General features: G+C 57.5%; 1 pseudogene; it reads right to left on the bottom strand.

The window, feature by feature from the left end:
* Window positions 1-362: 362 nt before the first annotated feature.
* On the bottom strand, window positions 363-15250 carry LOC133358791 (eukaryotic peptide chain release factor GTP-binding subunit ERF3A-like; annotated as a pseudogene).
* Window positions 15251-16247: the final 997 nt, after the last annotated feature.

Raw genomic sequence — 16247 nt, 5'->3', positions numbered from 1 at the left:
CAAAAGGTTGTCTGTGTCATGTGTGTGTGCGAGCTCATGTGTCGCACGCGTGTGCGGAGCTGGCGTGTGCGTGTGTACGAGCCGGTTGACGTGTGCATGCGATCGAGCTGGCGTGTGTGCGTGTACGTGCGTGCGAGCTGGCATGTGCGTGCGTGTGAGCGAGCGTGCGAGCTGGCATGTGCGTGCGAGCAAGTGTGGAGCTGGTATGTAGCGTGCGAGCTGGTGTGTGCGTGTAGCGTGTGTGCGAGCGAGCTGGTGCGAGTGAGCTGGCGTATGTGTGTGTGCGTGCGTGTTGGTGTGTGTGTGCGTGCGAGCTGGCGTGTGTGTGTGTGTGTGCGGTGCGCTTTGAGCGCGTCGGGTTTCTCCACGCCGTGCCGCCAGCGTGCCGCTCCAGCGTGGCGGCGGGTTCGGCGTCGAGTTGAACGGCCGCTTTGTTTCCGTCGTGGGCGCAAGTCGGCGTCGTCCAGGCCCGTCCATCACTCCTTGTCCTGCACCAGCTTCAGCACCTTGCCGATAGCGATGGTTTTACCTGTGCGGAGGGGGGGGGGGGGGCGGACGGAGATGACGCGTGGAGACGCGAGATACGGAGGAGGGAGAGAGGTAAAAGATCCCCCCGTGAGCTCCAACATCCTGTCGGGGGAAGTGCTGTTAGTGGAGGCCGGCACGGCGATGTTGACACACCGCACCGGGTACTCATTTGAGGCTGAGTCGACCTAGTGGAGGCCCCAGGACCGGTAAAGATAATTGTCACTGGTGATGGCCGTGAGCGGGTATCAAATGAGGGTCGTCGGGTTTGCAGCACAGCTTGCTAACCGCTGCACTACCGCTCCCCACACACACACACAGAGCGTGGAGGTGGGCAACTTGGGTGGGTGGGTGGGTGCGTGGGTGGGGGTGGTACGGGTGGGTGCGTGGGTGGTGGTATGGGTGCGTGGGTGGGGTGGTATGGTATGGGTGGGTGGGGTGGTATGGGCGGGTGGGGTCGTATGGGTGGGTGCGTGGGTGGGTGGGGGTTGTACGTGGTGCGTGTGTGGGTGCGTGGGGGTGTGGGGGGTAGGGGTGGTATGGTGGGTGTGGGTGGTAGGCGTGGGTGGGGGTGGTAGGGGTGTGTGTGGGTGGGGTGGTATGGGTGGGTGGGTGCGGTACAGGTGTGGGTGGTAGGGGTGGGTACGTGTGGGTGGTAGGGGTGCGTGGGGTGGGTAGGGGTGGAAACCTTCGTCACGCAGGGTGAAGCGCCCCATTTGGGGGAAGTCCTTGAAGGTCTCGAGGCAGATGGCGCCGACGGCGCGCAGGCGTGCGATGCACACCTGGTCTTGCTTCACGTACGCCGCGGCCGCGTCTGACTCTTCTCACCACTCTTCTTGTCCACCAGGCACAGCGCGCCTGCGGCACGCAGAGCGAGAGACCGCTCGCTCACTCGCTCACCATTCACGAGGCTTGCCACGCTCACTCGCTCGCCCGCCGCTCACACCGCAGACTCACTCACTCGTCCACTCACCGTCCCACGAGGCCGTCCGCTCGCTCGCCCGTCCCACTCACTCACTCGTCCCCACTAGGCTTGCTCCACACTCACCCAACCGCTCGTGCGACAACCGCCCACTCGACCACCGACTTCGCTTACTCAACCGCTCACTCCCCTCACCGAACCATTAAATCGCCAATCACCCTCCTCCCGCTCTCCCATCCACGCGCTCGCCTCGCTCAGCCGCTGTGCGCCACCCGCTCGCTCAACCGCTCACCACCACCGAACCACTCACCTGCGTCCCCCCCCCCCCACCCATCGGCTCGCTCGCGAGGAACGCGACCGGCTGCTCGTTGCGCAGCGAAACCGAGCGCCACGTCGCAATTGTTCCCGTCTCTCCTGCTGCGTCTGCCGCGTCTGCTCTGCCTGCTGCGTCTGCTGCGTCTGCTCTGCCTGCTGCGTCTCCTCTCCCTGCCGCGTCTGCTCTGCCTGCTGCGTCTCCTCTCCCTGCTGCGTCTGCTCTGCCTGCTGCGTCTCCTCTCCCTGCTGCGTCTGCTGCGTCTCCTCTCCCTGTTGCGCGCGCCGTGCCGCTGTGGTTAGGCCCTGCGGCCGTGTGGAGGCGCTCTCCCGCCCACGCACCTTGATCTGTACTTCCTCGACGCACGTGGTGGATGTGCAGGACAGCGTTGTAGCCGGGGCAGATGATCGACTTGTGTTCAATGATCACGATCTGCGGGCAAAGAAGCACGACAAAGACAAAGATCCCCCGTATAGACTTGACAGAACTGTTGCGGCAAGTGCCCTTCGCGAGTAGCGCCACCCGTGGGATGGGTGGCCGACACTGAAGTGTTGACACAACCGCACCGGGTACTCATTTGAGCCTCAGATCAACCTAGGAGAGGCACAGGAACCGGTTCAGATAATCGTCACTGATGGTGGCAGTGCACTAACCGCTACCACTACCCGCTCCGACACAGATACACAGACACACAAAGACACAGACAAATAAAGACACACACAGACAGATAAAGACACACACAGACACACCGACACACACAGACCACTTAATAGGGACAGCACGCCGAGGCAAGCCAGTACACGGCAACCACGCCGAGAGGTACGGCACTCGGCACAAACAGCAAATCACTACGGCACGGGACCGAACCGGTCCTCGGCTCACGGCCACCACGAGCGACGGTTATGTGAACCGGATCTTCGGTCTCCCCCTAAGTCGACTCGGCCTCAAAGCGAGCACCGGCGCTCGTGCCAGGCTAGGCGGAGCACCCCACCTGCGCGTCGAAGGTGCAGCCCGGTGGCAGAGGTTGGCGGCGTCGCACAGCACGAAGCCCGGCAGGATCTCCTCCTCCTCAATGCCCTTGAGCCGCAGCTTCAGGTTCTCGCCGGGCCCCGCCGCCTCCGTCTCCACCTCGTCCGACAGCAGCGACAGCACCTCCACGTTGTGCTGTCACGGGGAGAGAGGAGTGACATCATGACACAGCGGTGGGTGACAGCACCTCCACGTTGTGCTGTCACAGGGAGCGGGGGTAGATGGCGAGAGAGTTGAGTGAAAATGTGAAAATGTCCTGGGCCTCGCCTAGGTCGACTCGGCCTCAAACGAGTACCTGGTGCGGTGCACAAACGTCACCGCCCACCCCCTCGTGTGCCACAGTGCCGGCCTTCCTAGGTGCTACTTTGCTAACAGCACTTGCCCCAACGGTCTGTTAAGGCTACACCGTGGATCTTTGTTTACATGTGTGTCTATATACACACTGCACATGTGTATCTGTGTTTGCGTTTGTATGAGTGTGTGTTAAAGGTGTACATGTGTGTATATACTTACAGATGTGTGTGTGTGTACCTCTTCAAAACTAAACTATAAACTATTTTTTTTATTTCACCCCACAAGGGCCCGCTGGGCTGCGTCGCTCTTTTTCAGCGGCGACGTGGCCACAAGCGATAGCTCAAGGAAGTGGGCTGCTCAACGCATCTTTGTCAAACACTCTAAACGCGTGACGTCGACTCTAAATGTGGCGGGAGAAACCGAAGGGCCTGGAGAAAAATCCACGCCACCACAAGGAGAACTCCAAATATACAGCAGCAGGCGTGAGGGTCGTGATCAAACCCACGATCTCCTGTATACCAGGCGAGGTAGTCAACATCTCCTAGCCACCGTGATGATGATGAGAGAGAGACGCAGACTCCAATATACAGCAGCAGCAGGCGTCAGGGTCGTGATCAAACCCACGATCTCCTGTATACCAGGCGAGGTAGTCAACATCTCCTAGCCACCGTGATGATGATGAGAGAGAGACGCAGACTCCAATATACAGCAGCAGCAGGCGTCAGGGTCGTGATCAAACCCACGATCTCCTGTATACCAGGCGAGGTAGTCAACATCTCCTAGCCACAGTGGCGTCCCTTGTGCGTGCGCGGGCATGGTCCAGGCCACTCCACCCTCTTGTGCGCCGTGCCGGCCTTCATAGGCGCTACTCGCTAACAGCACTTGCCCCAACAGTCTGTTACAGGCTACGCGGGGGATCTTTGTCTTTGTTCGTCTTTGGAGCCTCACCTTATTGGGCATCATGACGAGATGCTGCCCCTTGACGATGCTGCCCGACTCCAGCTTCCCCAGCACCACTGTGCCCATGTCCTGTGGGGCGGGGAGAGACGTCATGAGGTGTCTGGACTTCCGTGGGCAGAAGAGCCAAGTGAGAGCGGGTGGTGGTCGCGCAGTGGTGGCGGCGGTGGTGGCGGCGGTGGTGGCGGCGGTGGTGGTCTTGGTGGTAGTGGTCGTGGTGGTGGCGGCAGTGGTTCTGGTGGCGGCTGCGGTGGTGGTGGCGGTCGTGACGGCAGCGGTGGTGGTGTTGGTGGTGGTGGCGGCGGTGGTGGTGTTGGTGGCGGTGAGCTGGCACCTACCTTGTACTTGTCGACGATGGGGATGCGGATGAGTCGTCTGACGAGCGGTACATGCAAGGGAGGCTCTCCAGGTAGGGGATGAAGGGCAGCCCGCTGCAGTGTGGAAACACGCTCACACACTTAGTCACACACACACACTCACATACATACAAAGACCCCCTGTGTAGCCTTAACAGACTGATGGGGCAAGGGCTGTTAAGCGAGTAGCACCTACGAAGGCCGGCGCTGTGGCACACGAGGGGGGTGGGTGGCCAGCACCACGCCCGGCCGTCTCTGTCTCCCAGTGGCGATGTTTACTACTGCACACCGCACGAGGCTACTCATTTGAGGCCGAGTCGACCTCGGGGAGGCCCACGACCCGCCCACTCACTCACCCTCACCCCCCCCCCCCGCACCTCCGATAAGCACGGTTGGCTACGTACGGTGCGAAAGAAGTTCAACATCCATACAGACCCAGGACCGGTTCAGACGATCGTCACCGGTGGTGGCCACGGGCGGGAATCGAACTCGGGTCGCCGGGTTCGTAGCGCAGCGCGCTAACCGCTGTGCCACCGCTCCCCATAACCACAGACACATGCTAACGAGTGCATGCGTGAATGAATGAATGATGTGGAGGTTGGAGTGTGTCCCTGATGAAGTGAATGAGTAAATGAATTGACGAGGAGGCAAATGAATGAAGTGAATGGAGGTGGTTTGACTGCCCCCACATGTGAGTTAGTGAATGGATGCACGAGTGAATGAGCAAAGCGAGCGAATAATGAATTGATGAGTAAACCGAGTAAGCAAATCGTTGAATGAGCGAGTGAGTGCCGAGGATCTGACCAAGTGCATGCGTGAGTGAACAGGTGAATGTATGAGCCAATCACTGAATGAGTGAGTGAGTGACTGGGTGAGTGACTGGGTGAGTGGGTGAGTGACTGGGTGAGTGACTGGGTGAGTGACTGGGTGAGTGACTGGGTGAGTGACTGCGTGAGTGGGTGAGTGACTGGGTGAGTGGGTGAGTGACTGCGTGAGTGGGTGAGTGAGTGACTGGGTGAGTGACTGGGTGAGTGAGTGGGTGAGTGACTGGGTGACTGGGTGAGTGACTGGGTGAGTGACTGGGTGAATGGGTGAGTGACTGGGTGAATGGGTGAGTGACTGCGTGAGTGGGTGAGTGAGTGACTGGGTGAGTGACTGCGTGAGTGACTGGGTGAGTGACTGGGTGAGTGACTGGGTGAGTGACTGGGTGAGTGACTGGGTGAGTGACTGGGTGAGTGACTGGGTGAGTGACTGGGTGAGTGACTGGGTGAGTGAATGGGTGAGTGACTGGGTGAGTGACTGGGTGAGTGACTGGATGAGTGACTGGGTGAGTGAATGGGTGAGTGACTGGGTGAGTGACTGGGTGAGTGACTGGGTGAGTGACTGGGTGACTGGGTGAGTGACTGGGTGAGTGACTGGGTGATGACTGGGTGAGTGGGTGAGTGAGTGGTGAGGACCTCACCTGTACCAGGGGCACACGGAGGTGCAGGCCTCGCGAAGGTTGGCCCCCGTGAGGCCCGAGCACGGCATGAAGTGAATGTCCTTCTTGGGGTTGAAGCCGACCTTGCGCAGGAAGGGAACCAGCTTCTCCTTGCACTCCTCATACCTGGACACTCGACACACACACACACACACATCATACACACACACACACATTATACACACACACATCATACACACACACACATCATACACACGTAGTGACATAATACACACACATTACATTATATACACACATTTTATACACACATTACATCATACACACATTACATTATACACATACACACAATAGACGCACATTATACACGTTACATTAAATGACAAACACTCATCATACACACGTTACATTATACACACACACACATCATACACACATTACATTATACACACACATTATACACACACACAATACACGCACATTATACACACACACAATACACGCACATTATACATATTACATTACACACACACATCTCACACACACACACACGACATCATACACACACACACACCACACACACTCATCATACACACAAACACACATCTCACACACACACACCACATCATACACACAACACCATACACACAAACACACATCTCACACACACCCACATCACACACACCACACACTCCACCTCACACACACACTCATCACACACACACTCATCACCCACACACCACATCACACACACACACACCACACACCCCTGTCGAGTCTCAATACTCGGAGACACGGTCTCCTGCAGCCTCAAGGCCCCCGCCACTCCCATCCCAAGGAGGGCCTCACCTCTCCTGGCTCCAGTGCACCGTGGGGTCGTCCATCTTGTTGATGAGCACCACGAGGTGCTTGACGCCCGCCGTCTTGGCGAGCATGGCGTGCTCGCGCGTCTGCCCGCCCCGCTCGAAGCCCGTCTCAAACTCGCCCTTCCGCGCCGAGATCACCTGGGGGTGGGGGGGGTCACGCGCACAGTGGCAACAGGCGGGCGGGGGAGTCGGGGGAATGGGGTGAGTTGGGGGAGTTGGGAGCTCGTCACCACAGACCATCGGCGATTTTCCCCGTAATTTTTCGCGAATCGATTGCGCCGAATTCCCGGTTCGGGCCTGGTTCAGGTCCGGTGATATCCCTCAACCTGTCTAAGTTCTCTTATCCACATCTGGTGCCCCGCGCTGGCCAACCGCGGACACGGCCAGCGAGGGACGTCAACCGAATCCCGAGGGCCGCCGCCGCCCTCTCTCTCACTCACGTACCAGCACGGCGAGGTCGGCCTGCGACGCTCCGCCGATCATGTTGGGCACGAAGCTCTTGTGGCCGGGCGCGTCCAGGATGGTGAAATGTTTGTTTGACGTCTCGAAGTAGGCGCGCCCCACCTCCACCGTCTTGCCCTTCTCGCGCTCCTCCACGTTCGTGTCCAGGGCCCACGACAGGTACCTGGCACGCGCGTCGGCAGTACACTTTTTATTTCACACCGGCACGTCCGAGCCGAACCGGCGCCGAGGCCACCTCGCGGTACTCGTCGAGATTTTCTTCTCCCCACTGCTGGTTGGGAGAGCCGAGGCCGGAGCCAAACCGCGATGCGGTGGCCGCAGAAGGCCGCCCGGCTAACGACTCGCGCGACGGCAGCGGGCACGGCTAGGCTACTGCGGTGGACAAAAACAACCAGCCCCGGTGCCTCCTGGGCTCGGCACGGCACGGCATGGCACGGCACGGCTCGGTTGTGCAGTGGAAAAAAGTTAATAGATTCCTTCCCCGTGTAGCCGAGACAGCGCTGTCGACTGACTCCCCCCCCCCCCCCCCCCCCCCATGACGCACGAGGGAGCGGTGTGGCCAGAAACCGCGCCCGGCCGCCTTTGTTTGTGCACGGCACCAGCTACTCATTTACAGGCGAATCAATCTAAGGGTCTTTACCAAAAGACCCAAATAATATGAATTCCTAAAGTCACGAAAGCTTTAAGTCAACGTTTATGTATGTTGAACCTCTTTCGCATCATACGTAACCAACCGTGCAATTCAGTGGCGTGTCTGTGTTGTCTGTTGTGTCTATCTGTGTCTGCTGTGTGTGTCTGTGTGCGTGTCTGTGTGCGTGTCTGTGTTGTCTGTTGTGTCTATCTGTGTCTGCTGTGTGTGTCTGTGTGCGTGTCTGTGTGCGTGTCTGTGTTGTCTGTTGTGTCTATCGGTCTGCTGTGTGTGTTGCGTGCGTGTCTGTGGGCGTGCGTATCTTTGTGTGCGCGTGTTCGATGCTGCTGCTGTTGCTGTGCAGCGGAGTGAGAGCTCACCAGCTCTCTCTGCTCTTCTCTTTCGCTTCTCGCTCGTACTTCTCCAGCGTCCTCTTGTCTACCATGCCGTCAGGTACCTGCACGGAGCGGGCGGCACGGGCCACCGTCAACACCGCCATCGGCATCCACGTCCTGCCCTCTGGCAAGCGGGAAACCTGCATTGGCTTCTCCAGTTACCCAACGAATACATTACGAGGTCGCACTCATTACACACAAAGTGCTTGAGGCAAATGAACCACAATGCCTTGCTGCTGATCTTGTTAAGGAGCATAAACCGTCGCCACGCGAACTCCGATCATCCTCGCAGCAGCAGCAGCAGCAGCGGCATTTAACTAACCGTCGAGCAAAGACGGCGGTCACCGCATCATCGTCGCGCGGCGCTCTCAGAAGCGCTTCTGTGGCCGTCTGGAACGCTCTTCCCTTCCGATATGAGTAAGCCACTGGCGCTGTGCGCTTTTAAATCGTCGTCATCCTCGTCTAAATCAGGTGCGGGGAACCTTTTTTCTGCCAAGGGCCATTTGGATATTTATAACATCATTCGCGGGCCATACAAAATTATCAACTTATAAATTTGCCTGTTATATTTGGTCAAACATTTAATAAACTCGCCCCTAATGCGATGGCTGGAACTGCTTCTCTTTGGCGAGGCGTGTGATGTTAGCTGCTATTGATGATGTTGCTGCTACTCGCGACTGCTTTTCCAGGTTTGCTCCGAGATTTATTGAATTTCGAGTCCCGCCTGCGGTTGCCTTGGCAGGGCCAGACTCAAATGATTTCGCGAGCCTCATACCGGACGTTCCCCACCCCTGGTCTAAATTGATAAACTCGTTTGTCGAGAACTGCTTCATGTGTTTAGTTTGTTGTCCTTCCCCCACCACCTCCGATGAGTGCGGCTGGCTACGTACGGAGCCTACAACACGAGCCACGTGAAGCGTGGTCTATCCACTGCTGGACGCCAACGGCCATCCCTCAGTGTCACGATATCGCTGCTGTTAACGAGCGAGTGGACAAGCCGTGGTGGCGAGGAGATGTAACTACCTCGCCTGGTCTGCAGGAGGTCGTGGGTTCCATCCCGACCCCGACGCCTGCTTCTGTATATCTGGAGTTTGCGTGTCTCTCTCTTTCCCTGTGGTTGTGTGGATTTTTCTCCGGGTTTTCCCCTCCATGTTCAGAACGACCCTAGCCACGTGTGATCGCCGGTTGCTTCTGAAAAGGAGCTGCACAGCTCAGAGGCCTCTAACCTGCTTGAACACCAACAAACAAAAACCAAAGTAAAAAAATGTCACTCACATGATCTGCCCTCCGATTGTTGACTTGCCAGCATCTGCGGAAGGGGGGGGGGGCGACACGACACGGTGAGGCGCTACGCGCGGTGCCGCTGCAGCTGTGACAGCGCATCCCATGCGACCCGGCGGCGTGCTTCCCCTCATTACTGATACGCGCGTGTCTGTATGTCTGTGTGTATGCGTGTGTATGCGTCTGTATGTGTGTGTAGTGTGTGTGTGTCTGTATGCGTGTGTGTATGTGTCTGTATGTGTGTGTATGTGTGTATACGTGGTGTTGACCACCCACCCCCTCGTGTATCGTTCTCCGGCCTTCACAGGTGCTCGCTAACGGCACTCGCCCCAACAGTCTGTTAAGGCAATATGGGGGATCTTTGTCTTTGTATGTATGCATGCGTGTGTGTTTGTGTCTCTGTGCATCTGCGTTTGGCTGGGTGGAGATCAGTAGCGTAGCATGATACCATCAACACGCTAGGGGGCTCTGGGCCGTTCTTCGTGTGAGGGGGGGGGGTAGGTGGGGCCGTGCGCGCCTCTCACCCACGTGGCCGATGAACACCACGTTGACGTGGTCTTTGCGCGGCCCCTCCGAGGGCTTGGGCACCGGCGCCGGGACGGGGACCCCCTCCCCGTCCCCTCCTCCTCCTCGGGGGCCTCCTCCGCCCCGCCCGGGCCCCCGCTCTCGCCCGGAGGGGGGGCCGCCCCCCCCGCGTCCTCGCCGCCGCCCCCCCCCACGTCCTGGGGGGGAGGAGGAGGGGGGGGCTCGTCCGAGGGGGGGCCGCCCCCCCCTCCGCCTCCGCCGCCCCCGTCCGGTTGTTCCGGCTCGCCGCGCTCCTCCCAACTCTCGGCAGACTCGGGCTCTCCGTTCTCGAGCGGCGCTGGGAACGCCGAACGGCACCGTCGGCACACAGACGCGGGGGGGGGGGGGGGGTTAAGCAGCGCCGGGCCCGGGGGGGGGGGGGGGCGAGCCTCCAACTCGTATTCACGTCTCCCCTGCCCCCCCCCTGGCACGAAGCGTGGCGACGATAATCTCGGCAAGGACCGCAAAGGCAGAAGCATCGGGAGTATCATCGTTATCAGCAGCAGAAGAAGCAGCATTATAATCAACAGCATCAAAATCAGCAGCATTAGCAGGGGCATCAGCAGCAGCATCCAAGCCATCATCAGCAGCAGAGGCATCTTGTGCATCAGAGGCATCAACATTATGACTATCATCATCGGCAGCAGTAGTATTAGCATCGGCAACAGCAGTAAGAACAGCAGGAGAAGCAGCATCAGCAGCAGCATTATCAGGAAAAGTGGAAACAGTAGCATCAGCAGAGAACAGCAGTAGCATCGGCAAAAAGAGTAACATCAGTTGCAAGAGTAGCAACAGTCGTAGTAGTGGCATCTGCATCAGCAGTCGAATCATCCTTAACTTTGGAGCTTTCGTGACTGCAGGAATTATTCTTTGGTTCTTTCGGTAAAGTCACGTATAAAGAAAAAATAATAAATTAAATAATAACATACGACGTTTCGATTGCAACACAAGCAATCATCATCAGGTATAATGAAATAGCGACATAAAATCTAACCAGAAAAAATTATATCACAAGATACACACAGGGGCAACACAGGTACCTGTGTTGCCCCGCTGTGTGTATCTTGGTGATATCTGTCTGTTATATGTCTGTCTATAATTTTTTTCTGGTTGATTTTATGTCGCTATTTCCTTATACCTGATGATGTTGCTATGTGTTGCAATCGAAACGCGTATGTTATTATTAATTTATTATTTTTTTCTTATCGTGACTTTACCGAAACGACCAAAGAATAAGTCGAATCATCATCTCATCAGCGTGCGTGACAACGACAATGGGAGTGCTGTAGAATCTGCATCAGCAGCAGCCATTGCAAATGGTAGTATCAGCAGCAGTAGAAACTGCATCATCAGCAGAATGTATATAGAGTGACAATGGGAGTGCATCTGCAGTAGCATTAGAAAAAGCAGTATCAGTAAGCAGCAGCAGTAGTAGTAGAAGCAGCTGTATCAGCAGCAGCATTATAAACAGCATCATCATCAGCGTGCGTGGTGACAATGGGAGTGCATCTGCAGCAGCATTAGAAACAGCAGTATCAGTAAGCAGCAGTAGTAGAAGCAGCTGTATCAGCAGCATTATAAACAGCAGTATCAGTAAGCAGCAGTAGTAGTAGAAGCAGCTGCATCAGCAGCAGTATTATAAACAGCATCATCAGCGTGCGTGGTGACAGTGGGAGTGCATCTGCAGTAGCATTAGAAACAGCAGTATCAGTAAGCAGCAGCAGCAGCAGTAGTAGAAGCAGCTGTATCAGCAGCTGCATTATAAACAGCATCATCAGCGTGCGTGGTGACAGTGGGGGTGCATCTGCAGCAGCATTAGAAACAGCAGTATCAGTAAGCAGCAGCAGCAGTAGAAGCATCTGTATCAGCAGCTGCATTATAAACAGCATCATCATCATCAGCGTGTGTGCGTGGTGACAGTGGAGAGAGCGTGCGGGACACCTCCTGTCTTTGTGCTGGAGTCCAACTCGGGCGCTCTGGGTTTGCTGTCCACGAGCGGCGTGGAGAGGGCTCTGCAGGACACACGCGGTCATCACGTCACACCTCCCATTCAGCTACAGCTGGCTACGCACGGCGCGAAACAAGCCCCACGTACAGACGTACACGCGCGAGACACACCAAGCGGCCCGGCCAGCCGGCCGCACACGCGGTGTGGCCATGAGAGGCGGAGTCTCGGCCACGGGCAGAGGGCAAGGGAAGGAGTTGAGTCTCGGACTTGAACAGGGGGCACGGAGTGGACAGCATGGGTGGCTGGGGGGGGTGAAGGGATTTCCAGACTTTGGGGGGCAGCAGAGAAGAAAAAGCGACCTCTTGGTGGGTGAAAGATGACCGAGAGATTCGATGGAAATCTTTGCTTTGATGGGAGCAGAGAGAAAGTGAGGGGAGTAGAGTGAGATGAGAGGGGAGAAGTAGGAAAGTGCGTGAAGAGGAGTGGAGTGAGATGAGAGGGGAGAGGTAGGAGAGGTGTGGAGGGGAGTGGAGTGAGATGAGAGGGAGAGGTAAGAGAGTGCGTGGAGGGAGTAGAGTGAGATGAGGGGAGAGGCAGGAGAGTGCGGGGGGGAGTAGAGTGAGATGAGAGGAGAGAGGTAGGAGAGTGCGTGGAGGGGAGTGGAGTGAGATGAGAGAGGTAGGAAAGTGCGTGGAGGGGAGTAGAGTGAGATGAGAGGGGAGAGGTAGGAGAGTGCGTGGAGGGGAGTGGAGTGAGATGAGAGGGGAGAGGTAGGAGAGTGTGTGGGGGAGTGGAGTGAGATGAGAGGGGAGAGGTAGGAGAGTGCGTGAAGGGGAGTGGAGTGAGATGAGAGGGGAGAGGTAGGAGAGTGTGTGGAGGGGAGTGGAGTGAGAAGAGGGGAGAGGTAGGAGAGTGCGTGGAGGGGAGTAGAGTGAGATGAGAGGGGAGAGGCAGGAGAGTGCGTGGAGGGGAGTAGGTGAGATGAGAGAGAGGTAGGAGAGTGCGTGGAGGGGAGTGGAGTGAGATGAGAGAGGTAGGAAAGTGCGTGGAGGGGAGTAGAGTGAGATGAGAGGGGAGAGGTAGGAGAGTGCGTGGAGGGGAGTGGAGTGAGATGAGAGGGGAGAGGTAGGAGAGTGTGTGGAGGGGAGTGGAGTGAGATGAGGGGAGAGGTAGGAGAGTGCGTGGAGGGGAGTAGAGTGAGATGAGAGGGGAGAGGCAGGAGAGTGCGTGGGGGGAGTAGAGTGAGATGAGAGGGGAGAGGTAGGAAAGTGCGTGGAGGGGAGTAGAGTGAGATGAGAGGGAGAGGTAGGAGAGTGCGTGGAGGGGAGTAGAGTGAGATGAGAGAGGTAGGAAAGTGCGTGGAGGGGAGTAGAGTGAGATGAGAGAGGTAGGAGAGTGCGTGGGGGGAGTGGAGTGAGATGAGAGAGGGGAGAGGCAGGAGAGTGCGTGGAAGGGAGTTGAGTGAGATGAGAGAGGGGAGAGGCAGGAGAGTGCGTGGAGGGGAGTGGAGTGAGATGGAGGGGAGAGGCAGGAGAGTGCGTGGAGGGGAGTAGAGTGAGATGAGAGAGGGGAGAGGCAGGAGAGTGCGTGGAGGGGAGTGGAGTGAGATGAGAGAGGGGAGAGGCAGGAGAGTGCGTGGAGGGGAGTGGAGTGAGATGAGAGGGGAGAGGTAGGAGAGTGCGTGGAGGGGAGTGGAGTGAGATGAGAGAGGGGAGAGGCAGGAGAGTGCGGAGGGGAGTGGAGTGAGATGAGAGAGGGGAGAGGCAGGAGAGTGCGTGGAGGGGAGTAGAGTGAGATGAGAGGGAGAGGCAGGAGAGTGCGTGGAGGGGAGTGGAGTGAGATGAGAGGTAGGAGAGGTAGGAGAGTGCGTGAGGGGAGTAGAGTAGTGAGATGAGAGGGAGAGGCAGGAGAGTGCGTGGAGGGGAGTAGAGTGAGCTGAGAGGGGAGAGGTAGGAGAGTGCGTGGAGGGGAGTAGAGTGAGATGAGAGGGGAAGAGTGCGTGGAGTGAGATGAGAGGGGAGAGGTAGGAGAGTGCGTGGAGGGGAGTAGAGTGAGATGAGAGAGGGGAGAGGCAGGCAGGGGGTGAGTCCCCGGAGGAGCTAGAAGACCGAGTGATAACGACGTGCGATCCAGGATCTCGCTTGCCGAGTAAAAACACGTTGGCCAACTGCTCGATGCCGAAATGTTTTGCCGCCGGTTGCGAAACTCGGCGCAGGGCGATCACGGGCACGTTCCACGCAGGCCGCCAGCGCCACTCCGACGTGCGCTCTGCGCAAGCGACTCGCGCGCCGGCAACACCAAACAAACTTGGAAGCGTCGCGAGGGAATTCTATTGCAACAGCAACCGCCTTGTGCCCTGCCAGGGAGACAGAGGGCGACTCAGAACGTTTAAATGTGGCAACGTGAAAGTTACCGCTGTTCACTCACAGGACAGCGAGCAGGTTGCTGTTGGCCGCTGTGGTTTTGTTGGGTGCGGACAAGTCGTCACGGCGGCAGTGGTTCTCTCCGAGCTACCAACTCCATAGGTTCAATCCCAAGCTATGACTACCTCTCCTCTTCTGAAAGTACTTATGATATCCATTACCAATCATCATCATCGCATAACCATTATCATCATAATTACAATACCTTCATAATCATTATCATCATGAATACAATAACATCATAATCAACCCTCCGAGGTTGATCAAATGTAACGCCACTCTCTGACGCATCACCAAATCACCCCAACGTGCCTGAACGCGCCACATCTCAGAAGCTAAGCAGGCCTGCGCCGCCCCCGGAAGGGCGATGACCACGGGGGGGGGGGGGGCTACGTGTTGGGCAGCAGCGAGGGCCGGAGGGCCGGCACCGCGTGCCGCTACGCCCTCGAGCCGACAACGACCCCCCCTGCGCTGTGCAGCCCGCGCAAGTACGGACCACACGGCCCCCGCACGGTGCGGACAGGCCCTCATCCAGCAGCGGACAGACACTCGGCCCGCCCAGCCTCCCCTCGCCCCCCCCCGCAACTCGCGTCCGTTTGGCTCCCCCCGAGGCAACCTTGACCCCACACACTTTGCCGAGTCGAGCGCCACAAATAACCGCCGCAGTGTATTGAGGCGGGGGGGGACAGCGAGTGGTGGGTCATTGTGGGAACAACCACAACACGCTCACGGGAGGCTGTGCACAAACACGCCGCCGCCGCCGGCGCCGCCCTTACTCTGTGCTGCCCGTCCAGGCCGCCTTGCGTCCGCTGGGCAGACTGCTCGGCACGCTTTGGCCTCGTCAACCATGATTTATCCACTGCTAGATGAAGTGTGGCCTCCCCCCCCCGCCAAGCCACGGAACATTCTTCCCTTCCGATATGAGGACGCCGCTGGGAGCTGTGCACTTTTAAATCGTCATCATCTAGAATATCAGCAGTCGCCAACCTTTTTGGCACCAGGGAACGGTTTGGTGGAAGACAATTTTTTCACGGAGGGGGGGGGGTCATCATTGGAAGCTCTCCAGCGACGTTTGTTTTTACTCATTGTGGCTACTAGGGTTAGAGCTTGTGGGCTCACCAACACTGTGACTGAGACAAGTGTGGAGTGCGGGAAAGAGGCGCGGATGGAAGTGGTGAATAATAAAACAATGATGGGCGGGTTCCACGCACGGACTCACCGCTCTCACCACTATGCGGTGTGTAGAGTGTGTACACACAGGGACTCACCGCTCCACCACTATGCGGTGTGTAGAGTGTGTACACACACGGACTCACCGCTCACCACTATGCGGTGTGTAGAGTGTGTACACGCGCGGACTCACCGCTCTCACCACTATGCGGTGTGTAGAGTGTGTACACACAGGGACTCACCGCTCACCACTATGCGGTGTGTAGAGTGTGTACACGCGGACTCACCGCTCTCACCACTATGCGGTGTGTAGAGTGTGTACACGCACGGACTCACCGCTCTCACCACTATGCGGTGTGTAGAGTGTGTACACACACGGACTCACCGCTCACCACTATGCGGTGTGTAGAGTGTGTACACGCACGGACTCACCGCTCTCACCACTATGCGGTGTGTAGAGTGTGTACACGCACGGACTCACCGCTCTCACCACTATGCGGTGTGTAGAGTGTGTACACACAGGGACTCACCGCTCTCACCACTATGCGGTGTGTAGAGTGTGTACACACACGGACTCACCGCTCACCACTATGCGGTGTGTAGAGTGTGTACACGCACGGACTCACCGCTCTCACCACTATGCGGGTGTAGAGTGTGTACACGCACGGACTCACCG

Source organism: Lethenteron reissneri, chromosome 63 (assembly GCF_015708825.2).
Source record: "Lethenteron reissneri isolate LAM-NWPU_2019-01 chromosome 63, ASM1570882v1, whole genome shotgun sequence".
Lineage (NCBI taxonomy): Eukaryota > Metazoa > Chordata > Hyperoartia > Petromyzontiformes > Petromyzontidae > Lethenteron > Lethenteron reissneri.
Note: the sequence above shows the minus strand (reverse complement) of the source record. Positions and strands in the feature narration are given on the sequence as shown.